Source organism: Cherax quadricarinatus, chromosome 90 (assembly GCF_038502225.1).
Source record: "Cherax quadricarinatus isolate ZL_2023a chromosome 90, ASM3850222v1, whole genome shotgun sequence".
Classification (NCBI taxonomy): domain Eukaryota; kingdom Metazoa; phylum Arthropoda; class Malacostraca; order Decapoda; family Parastacidae; genus Cherax; species Cherax quadricarinatus.
This window is the reverse complement of record NC_091381.1, coordinates 1922783-1938178: the sequence shown is the minus strand read 5'-3', so window position 1 is coordinate 1938178 and position 15396 is coordinate 1922783.

The window sequence follows — 15396 nt, the reverse complement described above, 5'->3', positions numbered from 1 at the left end:
TTTTTTTTTGATAGTCCTCATTCTTCTTGAAAAAAAGTTTATTGTTACTCTGTCTAAGATTTTCAAATATCTGTCAACACGTTTAGAATATTTTTGACCAGATGGAAATAAGCTGGAATCATTATGGAGGTAATTACTTAACCTCCTACGAATCTGCTTTGCAACGTATTTTACCGTCTGCAATTTTTTCCCTTATTAACGCAATTAGTATTTTTCCGTGAAATGGAAAAGAATATTTCATGCATTGCAACTGAGAATTTTTTTTTTTTCCAAAATTAGACTCTCATTTGAAATCTATCGAATGTTTTGTTGAGATTTGTCTATCAGTTTCATAATCGCTTATTAGAATGAGTCAAGATTTGTTAGTGATCATTTAGCGATCTCTCTGATGGCAGGATTTTGCTTTGCAGGTGTTTTTCACATTTTATGTGCTCTTTTCAGGTGTTTTCTCAACACTTGTCAATGAAATGGCCCTTTCAATTAAAAGGTATTTTAATAAAAGCTGTTTTATATTTAGTGTAAAAGGCTGGCCTTTTTTCCTATGTATACCTTGTTCTAAAATTGATTCAGAGCTGATTAATTAATTCTTACCTCTTCATAACAATTATCTCTCGCTCCTAGTTGTCCTCCTCCTCCTTCTCGTTGTCCTCCTCCTTCTCGTTGTCCTCCTCCTCCTTCTCGTTGTCCTCCTCCTCCTTCTCGTTGTCCTCCGCCTTCTCGTTGTCCTCCCCCTCCTTCTCGTTGTCCTCCTCCTCCTTCTCGTTGTCCTCCTCCTTCTCGTTGTCCTCCCCCTCCTTCTCGTTGTCCTCTTCCTCCTCTTCGTCCATTTCTTCTCCTCCGTCTCAGACGTTTGATACGTTACCAGTCATTATATCTGTTAGTCCAATTGTGTCAGGAAAACATCTAAGTGCCTGATAGACCTTTGTCATAATATGTCTTGCAGATTGCAGAATGACAGATCACTGACTCACGAAATCGTAATGACACGATTGCAAACAAACCATACCACGGGCGGGGATAGAACCCGCGATCAGAGAGTCTCAAAACTCCAGACCGTCGCGTTAGCCACTGGACAGATCACTGTCTGTATGACTGCAAAGTTTTAAATTTGGCCTTATTCATCTCAACCTACAGAGTATCATCCTTCTTACAGACTGTATCATTATTAATGTTTTTAATGGCGATCATGAAATGCATTAAACTTAAAACTGAAAATATGAGTTATTCTTCAGTTATAAGAACATGAGAAAGAAGGAGCACTGCAGCAGGCCTACTGACCCATGCGAAGCAGGTCCGAATCACCCTCCGGCTTAGCCCAATGATCCACCTAGTCAGATCACTTCCACTTAAGGAATGAGCACATCAGACCTAGTAGCACAAGCTAGTCAGGTCCAACTCACACCCACCCACACCCACTCATGTATTTATCTAACCTATTTTTAAAGCTACACAACGTTTTAGCCTTTATAACTGTACTCGGGAGTTTGTTATGGTAAGGATTCCAACTACTCAAGTATTTAAATTATCTTACTACATTAACTAATAATTTACCTGCTTGATAACGAAGCTTAATGTGTAATATCCTGACTATAACACACACCAGCCATTAATTAAACACTGAAGCCGTTCACAGAGAGCAAACTGACGTTTATTTAACATGATTTAAGTAAGACACATATGCAACAGTTAGGTATCTTTATTTCGAAACGTTTCGCCTACACAGTAGGCTTCTTCAATCGAGTACAGAAAAGTTGAATGAAGCAGAAGAGACTTGAAGACGATGTAATCAGTCCATCACCCTTGAAGTTTTGAGGTGGTCAGTCCCTAGTCTGAAACAATATTGTTTCAGACTATGGAACAATGCTCTTCTCCAGACTGAGGGACTGACCACCTCAAAACTTTAAGGGTGATGGACTGATTACATCGTCTTCAAGCATCTTCTGCTTCTATCAACTTTTCTGTACTCGACTGAAGAAGCCTACTATGTAGGCGAAACGTTTCGAAATAAAGATACCTAACTGTTGCATATGTGTCTTACCTAACAACCTGTTGGTATTTTATACCATTTTAATGTTCAACATGATTTAACCAGACCGAGGGACATGTTACCTCAAACTCCTTTTCATCTTCCACTGTTCCTCTCCTTATTTGACTGAAGAAACCACTGGCTGGCGAAACGTTTCCACAGTAAGGATACCCATATGTTATGGAAATAAATGGTATAAAATACAGACACAATGGAAATATAAACACATATGCAGTATAATGTGATCCTTTATTGACAACGTTTCGCCCACACAGTGAGCTTTTTTAAGTCACAAACAGATCTACCTGGGGTGTATGTATAATGTTCGCCAAGACCGTAGTCCTGGCACAAAAGTGCCAGGACTACGGAAGGTACGCGAGTGGAAGGTACGCGAGTATTTATAGTCAGGTTCAGAATGCTGAGGTCAGGTGGAGAATGCTGCATCTGATGATGTACCGAGTGGGGTTATAAAGTGTAAAATCTTGGATAGCTTGGGAAGGAGATTGGATAAGTTTGTGAGCAGACCTTCTGCAGTGTTCTTCCATTCCTATGTTCTTATGTGGGATAGCGATGGAGAAGTTTCTTGCCAAGTGGTTCAGCTATGTTATAGAAGCCATTATTCTGGTTGAAGTTGTTGGATATAGAGATAAGCGATGATTCCAGGATTCTTCGGTATTGAGTGTTGTCTTCTGTGGCGATAAGTCTTGAGTTTCTGTAGTTTTTAAGTGGTTGTGTGAATTACGGTGTTGTACACAGGCATTCCTTGTATCGTCAGACCTGCTTGCGTATTGGTGTTCTGAAATACGTGTTTGGAGGTCCCTTGATGTTTCGCCCACGTGTAATTTGTTGCAGTCATTACACGGGATTATGTATACCCCTGCAGAGGATGGAAGCTTGTCCTGTCTATCACTGGTAATGTCCTTGATGGTCGTGGTTGTGGAGGTAGATACTTGGAATGAGGTATTGGAAAATATGTTGGAAACGTGTTTGGCAATGGAGTTGGTGGGGAGGACTATGTATCTCTTCTCGGCAGTGTCTTCTCTGGGTGTGTTGAAGATGTTTGATGCCCGCCGTCTGAAGTCTCTGATGAAGTGACGAGGATAGTGGAGTTTAGAAAATACTTGTTCAATTACAGTGCATTCTTCCTTGAGAAACTCATTGCTGCAGATTCTGAGTGCGCGCAGGAAGAAGCCTATAATTACACCACGTTTAGTTTTGGTGTCGTGGTGAGAGAAGATGTGGAGAAGATCGTTTTGGTTGGTGGGTTTTCGATAGACTTTAAAACGAAATTCATGGTCAGCTTTGCAGAGGAGAACATCAAGGAAAGGAAGAGTGTTGTCGACTTCTTCTTCAAGTGTGAACTGGATTGAAGGCTCGACCTGGTTGAGCTTGTCTTGGAGAGCTTGAACGTTGAAGCGTCTGGGAGTTATGAAGAGAATGTCGTCAACATAACGGAGCCATTAAGACACATGTGCAACATCTGGGTATCTTTATTGTAGACGTTTCGCCATCCAGTGGCTTTATTAATACAAATTCTAGGACATGACTTGAAGACAGTAGAACTATGTACAGAAGATGAGGTAATCAGTCCCTCAACCTAGGAGTAGGTGCGAAGATCACCATAGTCGTGGAGATTCTGAAGCAGAAGAAAGGAGCCTGGCGTTTATATAGTAACGTCAGGTGTAGCAGACGAGGGCATATACACTGGTAGGCGGGATTCCCCAGTGGAAGTAGGTCCTTCCCAAAGAGATGGGTTAGTTGTAGTAGTAGTTGTCGTAGTCGTGAAGGTTATGTACATGTCCTCAGAATTAAGATTCCATGATGTCAGACACTGCAACATCATGGAATCTTAATTCTGAGGACATGTACATAACCTTCACGACTACGACAACTACTACTACAACTAACCCATCTCTTTGGGAAGGACCTACTTCCACTGGGGAATCCCGCCTACCAGTGTATATGCCCTCGTCTGCTACACCTGACGTTACTATATAAGCGCCAGGCTCCTTTCTTCTGCTTCAGAATCTCCACGACTATGGTGATCTTCGCACCTACTCCTAGGTTGAGGGACTGATTACCTCATCTTCTGTACATAGTTCTACTGTCTTCAAGTTATGTCCTAGAATTTGTATTAATAAAGCCACTGGATGGCGAAACGTCTACAATAAAGATACCCAGATGTTGCACATGTGTCTTAATGTCATCTTGTCGGTATTATATACCATTCGTACATAACGGAGCCAGGTGACAGACGAAGGAATAATGGTGGAGAAACGCTCGGCTTCTAGATATTCCTTCTAGATATTCCTTCGTCTGTCACCTGGCTCCGTTATGTTGATGACATTCTCCTCATAACTCCCAGACGCTTCAACGTTCAAGCTCTTCAAGACAAGCTCAACCAGGTCGAGCCTTCAATCCAGTTCACACTTGAAGAAGAAGTCACAGGTGTCACAGAGGCGAGAGTCTTGCAGACTGGAGACTATTACAGGTTTGTTCAAGTGTTGTGTTGTTCTGCAAGTCTTTATTTTATTTTAGACCATATTTAGACATTTGCAAGGGATGGTTGATATCATGCAACAACTCTTCCAAACATTCACCGTAGACTTGTTGTTTTAATCTTTGAATTCACGGTGACTTGACTCACTGTCACATACTGTTCTCCCCTCCCACTGTGACTTGACACAGTGTCACATACTGTTCTCCCCTCCCACTGTGACTTGACACAGTGTCACATACTGTTCTCCCCTCCCACTGTGACTTGACACATTGTCACACACTTTTCTTCTCTGCCACTGTGACTTGACACAGTGTCACACACTTTTCTTCTCTGCCACTGTGACTTGACACATTGTCACACACTTTTCTTCTCTGCCACTGTGACTTGACACAGTGTCACACACTTTTCTTCTCTGCCACTGTGACTTGACACAGTGTCACACACTTTTCTTCTCTGCCACTGTGACTTGACACAGTGTCACATACTGTTCTCCCCTCCCACTGTGACTTGACATAGTGTCACATACTGTTCTTCCCTGCCACTGTGACTTGACACAGTGTCACACACTTTTCTTCTCTGCCACTGTGACTTGACACAGTGCCACATACTGTTCTTCCCTGCCACTGTGACTTGACACAGTGTCACACACTTTTCTTCTCTGCCACTGTGACTTGACACAGTGCCACATACTGTTCTTCCCTGCCACTGTGACTTGACACAGTGTCACACACTTTTCTTCTCTGCCACTGTGACTTGACACAGTGCCACACACTGTTCTTCCCTGCCACTGTGACTTGACACAGTGCCACACACTGTTCTTCCCTGCCACTGTGACTTGACACAGTGCCACACACTGTTCTTCCCTGCCATTGTGACTTGACACAGTGTCACACACTGTTCTTCCCTGCCATTGTGACTTGACACAGTGTCACACACTGTTCTTCCCTGCCACTGTGACTTGACACAGTGCCACACACTGTTCTTCCCTGCCACTGTGACTTGACACAGTGTCACACACTGTTCTTCCCTGCCATTGTGACTTGACACAGTGCCACATACTGTTCTTCCCTGCCACTGTGACTTGACACAGTGCCACACACTATTCTTATTCAGTACAACATTTTCCACCAATCATGTGTCAGTGCCACAAACTATTGTTTCCTGAGTGTCTTCCCGTCACTGTTTGTTTCTTCCCGTCGCTGTTGCTTGACACTCGGCCACAAAGTGTGTTTCCTCGGCTCTGTAGTTTGGCTCGGCGCCACACACCAAGTGGGCCCAATAGGACACATCACACATTATTAACATAACACTGGGCGTCCTCAGCCAGCCGGGCGGGTTCAGAAAGGCTCTGACTCGGGGACTTGCCAAGCTGGCAACGATGAGAGCGTGATATATTTTCTTTCTTACTACCTTGCCGATCATTTTTATCTCGCTTTCTCTCTCTCTCTTTCTTTCTTTCTCAGTTTGTCTGTCAGTCAGTCTGTTTGTCTCTCTGTCTCTGTCTGTTTGTCTGTCTGTCTGTCTGTCTCTCTCTCTCTCTCTCTCTCTCTCTCTCTCTCTCTCTCTCTCTCTGCATGCGTGTTTGTGTGTGTACTCATCTAGTTGTGGTTGCAGGGGTCGAGTCATAGCTCCTGGCCCCGCCTCTTCACTGGCCGCTACTGGGTCACTCTCCCTCTGCTTAAAGCTGTGAATGGATCCTGCCTCCACTACATCCCTGTGATTCATCCGAGTCTTCGACTTCTAACTGTGTCCCCTTGTTGTTGTGTCCCATCTCTGGAACATCCTGTGTCTGTCCACCTTGTCAATTCCTCTCAGTATTTTATATGTCGTTATCATGTCCTCCCTATCTCTCCTGTCCTCCATTGTCGTCAGGTCGATTTCCCTTAACCTCTCCTCGTAGGACATACCTCTTAGCTCTGGGACCAGTCTTGTTGCAAACCTTTGCACTTCCTCTAGTTTCTTTACGTGCTTGGCTAGGTGTGGGTTCCAAACTGGTGCCGCATACTCCAATATGGATCTAAGGTACACAGTGTGTGTGTGTGTGTGTGTGTGTGTGTGTGTGTGTGTGTGTGTGTGTGTGTGTGTGTGTGTGTGTGTGTGTGTACTCACCTAGTTGTGGTTGCAAGAGTCGATTCTCAGCTCCTGGCCCCGTCTCTTCACTGGTCGCTAGTAGGTCCTCTATCTCCCTGCTCCATGAGCTTTATCATATCTCTTCTGTGTATGTGTCTCTGTGGATTTGTGTAAAGTGATCAGTATGGTGTTGGAGGGGTTTATTCTCAACTCCTGGCTGAGAATCAACTGGGTTTTGTGAGCCTTTTCATATGAATGGATCTTGCTTCTTAACTCTCCTGGACGCTCGACTTTCTGGCCGACTTTGAGGATGAAGAAAAAAATTCGTATCTTCCCTACAATTTATTCGAAATTTTTAACTTTAAGCTGTGCCCTTGTGTTCCTGTTTCCCGCCTCTTAAACAGACTCTCCCAGTCCACCCTCTAAATTACTCTTACTATTTTGCACATCGTTGCCAGTCTCTGCTGATTCTTCTGATTCTTCATTTATACTCTCCTTATCGCTCATTCCTTTTAGCTCTGGGACTAGTCTCATTGCAGACCTCTGCACTCTCTCCATTTTCTTGACATTATCCTGCAGGATGCAAAAAAAGCAGCCAAGTGTTCACTGATATACACAAAGCTTTCACCTTGTCTACCACTAATAATAAAAACGCCGAAGCCCTTTGAGTTTCTTGAAATGGAAGCAAACTGCTGGGTTCCAGGTAGCAGGTACATAGTATTAGCTGGGCCAGCTGATACTGTGTACCAGCTAATACTGGGTAGTAGCTAATGCTGGAAATACAGGTTTAGGTACTTGCGTGTATTTAGGTGAATGGATCTTACAATGGTACACGTGTGAGAGGGACAAACCCCGGCGTCAAGTGACGTGTACCAGAGAGACAGCCGAGGTATTGTTGGCTGAGCGAGATGTTGAGCAAGAGTGAGTGAGAACAGCAGGCTGGGATGTCCCAGCCTTTCCAGGTTTATTGACTAATTGATTGATGCTTCAGAAACTGCGTCCTGACACGGGTCTTAATCTTAAGATGACCCGTCTAAAGATCTTGAAGGAGATGTCGATGTAATTCAGCTGTTCTGTGGCCGCGATCAGGGTCTTGATGTAGTCCCTGTGCGTTCTACTGCAAAATATTATATATAAAACAACGTGCTGAGGCCATCAGGACCCCCATCATTGTCTCTGGGTCCTGTGATTGGCTGATTGGGACAATTTGAAAATAAAAATATGGACTATGTTTTATCCATTATGCATATGTTAACGAAAGTCTTCAGAATAGTTCTGAATGACTTTATTTTCCTCTGATTCTATCAGGTTGCATGTGATATTGGTGAAGTAGGTGATAGTTGACATCATTTGTCGGCTCAGAGGTAATACTGGATGTCCTGATCTGCTCCCTTGAACTACAGTGCTCCTCACTGGTAACTATTGCGGTGTTACGGTTGACGGGTTAGTTGTAGTCTGTTCCTGCATCATGGAGCCCATTGGCTGCCGTTATTGGGTGGAAGATCGAGTAAAAGTATCGGAAACCGGCTGTGCAAGGGCGCGACCCCGCCATTGATGTTTCCTTGGCTTCCTTCGTCGCTGTGGCCGAGGAAGCGACACTAGATTCCGTGTTATTGTAGCCTCCTCAGGACGAAGCTGATGCTCAAGGGTGAGAGTTCTACTTGGTCTTAGAGGCTGGACAACCGGGGTTTTCCATACTGCCCTAATCGGGCAGAGCCTCTCCGGTCAGTGTAGGTTCCAGGAATGTTGTTTCTTGCTACAATTTGGACACCGAGGTTCCGTAGCCTCTCCTATTGTTAGTTTATCCAAACAGTTCTTGGTCGGGTGAGACCCGTTGCAGATGCTGGATACTTCTTTAAACTGGCATCTGGTGTTGAGGTGGTTGTACCTGTAGCACCTGAAGCACCTTAAAAGTTATAGGTTGCACTTCCTAACCTGGTATGTTCCCCAGCAAACGAGATCTAATTGACCTGGGAGAGGTCCTCTATGTTAGATCACGACCTGCCGTTCTTCTTGGCTCAGAGCCACTTAGCTTTCAAATTGTTGTTGTTACTATGGATTGCGTCGAGAGGCATGTCTAGCGGATAGCGCATTAATACGCGTTTTGTCACCCGCTCTATGGATTGCAGTTCTGTTAAAACGAGCGGTGATTCAAGGTCGCTCACCTTCTGCAGTATCTCGTAGAGCTCTGTGTTTCAGAGAGTGAGAATAAACTCATCTTTCAGATTTGGGGACACTGACATCTTCAGGCCGTATTTTTTTTCCAGGTGAATTATAAGAACATACGGAGTGTCATGGTGTCATTTGTTGATGAATTTGTTGCTACGGATGGTTTACCTTGACTGAACTGGAAGGAAACGCTGTGCCTTTTCCTGGACTTTGAAGATCGTACTTCCTGTCAGCATTTCCCATACGATATTTCTGTGGCTGGGATGGAGATTTGTTCATCCATACCGATGAATCCAGGAAGTGGTCTCGCAGCTTCTTCGCCAGATTTGCGCCCCACATTTTCAAATCCGGTTGAGTCCTTGGAACATCGTGACCTCTTCCTTTCGGAAGAAGCCATGTGTTTCTTTGTGCCAGTCTCGTGATTCGGACGTCTGATACTGACCTCCCTGTTGCTCAGCATATTGAGGCCTTCTCACCATGCCTTTCCAGAGCTGGCGCGTGGAAGAGGACATGATAGATCGTGCACAGATGGCCCTGGATCACATCAGCATGTCGTCTTCCAGATGGTAAGTAAGGCTCAGGGCGCAACTTACAAGCGTACGATTCCACTTGTTGGCCGCTTATCATGTGGGTCGACGGATCCCGGGAAATTACAAGTGATAGCGATACGTTCTCTCTCATGTCCGTTGGCTGTATTAGTCCCTCTTCCGAACTGCATGGCAAAGAAAAGAAAAAATATTTCCACGTCTGTGGAACGCCTGCATCAAAGGATGAAAAATGGAATATGAATAGGGAAGGTAAATTGTGACTGCTGTGGGTGTGAAATACATGATTCCAGGATCCTGTGGTATTGTGTTTTCTTCTCTGGCGATAAGTTTTGCTTTTCTATAGTTGATTAAATGGTTGTTGAAGTTTCGGTGTTGAACGCAGGCGTCCCTTGAATCGTCCGATCTGCCTGCGTACTGGTGTTCTGAGATATGTGTTTGGAAGTCTCTGGATGTTTCGCCCACATTTCCAACATCTTTTCCAATATCTCATTCCAAGTATCTACCTCCACATGCACCACCATCAAGGACATCACCAATAATAAACAGGACAAGGTTCAATCCGCTGCAGAGGTATATATAATCTCTTGCAATGACTGCAGCAAATTATCCGTGGGAGAAACATCCAGAGACCTCCAAACACGTATTTCGGAACACCAGTACGCAGGCAGATCGGATGATTCAAGAAACGCCTGCGTTCAACACTAAAACTTCAACAACCATTTAATCAAGTACAGAAACGCAAAATTTACTGCAGAAAAAAAACATTCAATACCGAAGAATCCTGGAATCATCACTTATCTCTATATCTAACAATTTCAGCCAGAACAACGGCTTCTATAACATAGCTGAACCACTTGCCAAGAAATTTCTTCATCGTTATCCCACATAACTACATATTCACCCGCCCGTCCCAAGGGCCCCGTCTCAGATCCAACATACCAAACATTCTCGGCGGTCCCTTACAGATTCGTCTCATATCCAACCTATCCAGCATTCTCCATTTAACTTTCTACCCTATTTACCCAGGTAGATGTTTGTGACCCGATAAAGTTCACTGTGTGGGCGAAACGTTGTCAACAAAGGATCACTTTATGCTGTATTTGTGTTTATTTTTCCATCTTATCGCTAGGAAAAGGGGAACCTAGTAGCGAAGAGGCGAAGCCAACAGCTGAGACTCGACGCCTGCAAGCAAGGTGAGTACTCAAAAGAGAGAGAGAGGTTCGGACTCACGTAGAAACCCACTAATTTCTCTTTGTGGTGAAGGCTGAGACCCGACGATGGAAAGTATTTCAGGAAACCTCTGACTCCAGCTCATCCAACCAGCAGTAATCACCGCTATTGTGGCGGCACACCAGGTCAAGCAGGGCCACAGAATATCCTGAAATGCCAGACTCAGAAAAAGGAGAGTGCCACACCTCTGCCAGTATCTCATAGCTCAGTGGAAGGGTCTGGCCTAGACACATGACCTACTTCCACAGTGGTTTTGTCCACTGGCGGCGACGCCTACCACTGCTCCGCCTCATCCGTCATCAGTATATAAGCCCCATCTCCGTGAATATGTTGACGGACTGATTACCTCAAACTTATCTTCCAATTTTCTCTTCACGACTACGGTCAATATATCTTACCTGTGAGTCACCGACCACAAGGATATTCCTATTTTTATTTGCAGAGGAGTTAGTGGTACCTGTATTCTCACTGGCCATTGAAGTACATTCGTCCTGGAGAACAGAGAAGCGATTTCTTACCTTCAAATCTGCTGTTTTAACCTCTCACTTTGATGTTTCTTCCTTTACTGTAAACTTCTACCCACTTGTCAATCTACTCCCCACTGCTGGTAACCAGGTTCACTTCACTAACTCCAATCACCTCACATTCTTTGCTATACTTGCCCAGACTAATTTTTATTTTCCTATTTTTCTCCTTCAGAAGCAGACCCTCCTCCATCAACACTCAGGTTCAGACTCTAAGACACTACAGAAACAAGCCACAATGCTCTATAACACTCCACACTAAACCCCCTAAACAGCTCAATACTGATAGCAACCTCTCGTTACCACTGACGTCAGAGAAACAATAGCCTGTGACGTGGGTGCGGGTCACACAGCGGGTCACACAGGCTAGTCAGGATTGGCTCTAAAAGTGGAAAGAAGAATGATAGCTCCAGTTCCTTGAACCGAGAGTCTCCCTCATGCATGAAGGCACTCCAGTAAAAAGTTAATAATACGGTATACGGCTGGAAAAATGTGAGATTGCAACGAGCACAACAATAATGACAAATATTGTAGGCTAATAAAAGTTTTTTTTTTTTTCAAATATACCTTAAAATACACTCTTCATTAATGAAACTAGATTACGAATATTAAAATAATAAAAAATAATACTAATAGACCCTTAACAAAACTGAAATAACCAGGACAATAAAATTCAGTAACAGCCTAACAAAGCCAGAATATATATGGTAGAGTAACTTTTATATTCTGTGTTGCATAGCTGGAATTAAATCGAGATTTCAATATAACAGTTGACGTTTTTCGTTCATAGAAATTATGTACATAAGAAACACACACACACATACACACACACACACACACACACACGCACCAGCGACCAGTGAAGAGGCAGGGCCAGGAGCTTGGGATCGACCCCTGCAACCTCAACTAGGTGAGTACACACACACACACACACACGCACATTGTTTCTGTAGTGTCTTAGAGTCTAAACCTTAGTGTTGAAGGAGAAGGTTCTACTTCTGAAGGAGAAAACACGTCAAGAAATTAGAGAAAGTACAAAGGTTTGCAACAAGGCTAGTTCCAGAGCTAAGGGGAATGTCCTACGAAGAAAGGTTAAGGGAAATCGGTCTGACAATACTGGAGGACAGGAGGGTCAGGGAAGACATGATAACGACATACAAAATACTACGTGGGATAGACACGGTGGACAGAGACAGGATGTTCCAGAGATGGGACACAGACACAAGAGGTCACAATTGGAAGTTGAAGACTCAGATGAATCAAAGGGATGTTAGGAAGTATTTCTTCAGCCATAGAGTAGTTAGGAAGTGGAATAGTCTCACAAGCGATGTAGTGGAGGCAGGACCTATACATAGTTTTAAGACGAGGTATGATAAAGCTCATGGAGTAGAGGGAGAGAGGACCTAGTAGCGGTCGGTGAAGAGGCGGGGCCAGGAGCTGAATATCGACCCCTGCAACCAAAATTAGGTGAGTACAATTAGTTGAACACACACACACACACACACACACACACACACACACACACACACACACACACACACACACACACATATATATATATATATATATATATATATATATATATATATATATATATATCTGGCTGAAGGAGACTCGAACCTACGAACCTGGAACAAGGTACGCAGTGCTTTACCAATCTACCCACACTGAACCAATACCTTGGAGTCCAGCATGCGCTAGACTTTGATCCAGGGCAGCCAGCTTTCAGGGAGAAGGCTTACAGCTTTTCATCTCATCCCCTGCATGCATCAGCCTTACTAGAGATATTACCAATGCAAGGAATTCGCAAGAGCAGGCGAAATATACACAAACACTGATCTCTGGCTGAAGGTTCGAGTTCGAGGTTCGAGCCTCCTTCAGCCAGAGATCAGTGTTTGTGTATATTTCGCCTGCTCTTGTGAATTCCTTGCATTGTTAATATCTCTAGCAAGGCTGATGCATGCAGGGGATGAGATGAAAAGCTGTAAGCCTTCTCCCTGAAAGCTGGCTGCCTTGGATCAAAGTCTAGCGTAAGCTGGACTCCAAGGTATTGGTCCAGTGTGGGTAGATTGGTAAAGCACTGCGTACCTTGTTCCAAGGTTCGTAGGTTCGAGTCTCCTTCAGCCAGAGATCAGTGTTTGTGTATATTTCGCCTGCTCTTGCGAATTCCTTGCATATATATATATATATATATATATATATATATATATATATATATATATATATATATATATATATATATATATATATATATATATATATATATATATATATATATATATGTCGTGCCGAAGACGTAAAACTGGTCAGTTAGCAAGAACTCATTTAAAATTTAAGTCCTTTGTAAAATTTCCTCTTATACGTTTAAAGATATATATATTTTCATCTATGTCAATGTAAAAATTAATAATTTTGTGTCAAAATAACCTTAGAAAACTTACCTAACCTTATTATAACAAGCCCAATTTAATTTAGCCTAATCCAGCTAAATATATTTTAGTTAAGTTTACAATAATTTAATAATAAACAAACACAATGAAATATATATTTTTCGCTAGTTTCAGAACGATTTTTGCGATATTATTGCATACACAAATTTTCACTTGCCTTATGTGACAAGAAGAGCGTTGCTATTTAAACCAAAATCGCAAGTTTTACCTATTCGGCACAAGTACGCACCGACGTATACACCTGCATACAAAGACAAGTGTACGTACTGTATATATGCATATAAATGCACACATGCATATACACATACATATTTTATATTTAGATGCGAGAGAATTTTGATCACTGTCCTGCACTATTCCTTCAGCTTGCACTGCGGTAGATAGAGCTGGGGTTGTCTAATACAGGGATACTTTCCTCGGGTAAAGCAGCCACACAAACTCATATGGTTATTATATTCCTTTGCAAACATTAAATCCAAATGGGGTCATACACTACTAAGGAAATGGGAAGTAATCAGGATTGATCCATGTAAAAGGGGAGTAGCTCTAAATCCTTGGATCAAAAGCCTTTCATCTGCAGCAAGGCGCCGTCCCTTGAATGGAAGCACTCTGCAAGCGTTAAGAATCATGAACGACTGCAGGGACTCGTTCACTTGTTGGTCGTGACATAAGAAGTAGTTCATGGACGCTCCCGAGAGTGTCTTTATATCCCTTTTTTTTTTTGAGAGAGAGAGAGTTCTTTGATTTCTATACTTTTCCATGCTTTATCACATTTTGCTTTGGCCTGTCTACACCTCTGGGCTACTCTGGTCATCCCAGTGTTTCTACAGCCCCTGGATACAAACCTTTGCTTTAAGTAATAGTGATACCAACATTGTCAATTAGAACATGAATTAATGGAAGTTTGTCTTCGTATTTAAATTTGATGGAAAGATACAAATTATTTCTCATACATTTCTAGAAATAGATCTGGGAATATAAAGAGTAGTAAGATGGACGTATAGCGTAGTATACAACGCAGGTTGTCTGGTAAAACAGGATATCTCTCGGCTATATGCTCCAATATTCTCTGGAAATAAGAGAAAATGCTTCTCTGGCATACTACGCCGAATGTACTTTTCTAGTATACTGCGTAGACTATCCCCTTCTAGCATATTGCGCAGAATCGCCTACACATAGAAAAGAATGTTACTCGGATATTCAGTGTACATAACTCGGATTTAGAAGGCAGTAAGAATAAATAAAGAATGGCTGTAAAAGTTACGAGGATGGGAGAAATAGACAATGACTGGGGAGCAGGGGCGTTGACCCCTGGAATACCCTCCGGGTAGACTCCAGGTAGGTAGACTGGTCAAGGGCAAGTAGGCAATCCCTAGCGGACATGTAAGGCAGCGGACACGCTTTTAATGACTTAGTCCCTAGGAGTAAGTACCACAGCAGGTTTTGGCTGTTTTCCAGCGGAAGTGTCACAACACTGTGAGATTATATTTCAGTCAGAGAACTGAAGTTCTTTTAAGGTTAATCCCAAAGCACGATCAGGTTGTTAGGTAATGGAAATACTACAATTTGGTAGAGTTTCTGTGAAGGAGTAACTGATCAAACTGACGCTGTCAACCAGTGTGGTTAGGACAACGTATTTTCATTATCTGTGATTCGTAGTAAAACAGCGTTCTGACGTTTGTTTGTCAGTAAAAATATCAGAGGCTGTCTCTCAGTGAGAGCACCTCTAAGGTCAGTGGTTACGAGAGGTTGTACCTGTTCTAAGCTGTCTTGGGTAGTTAGAGGGAAGTGTCATAGGGCACCATGGCTTGCTTCTGTAGTGATTTTGAGTCCGCGTTCAGGACGTTGAAGGAGGAGGTTCTACTTCTCAATGAGGAAA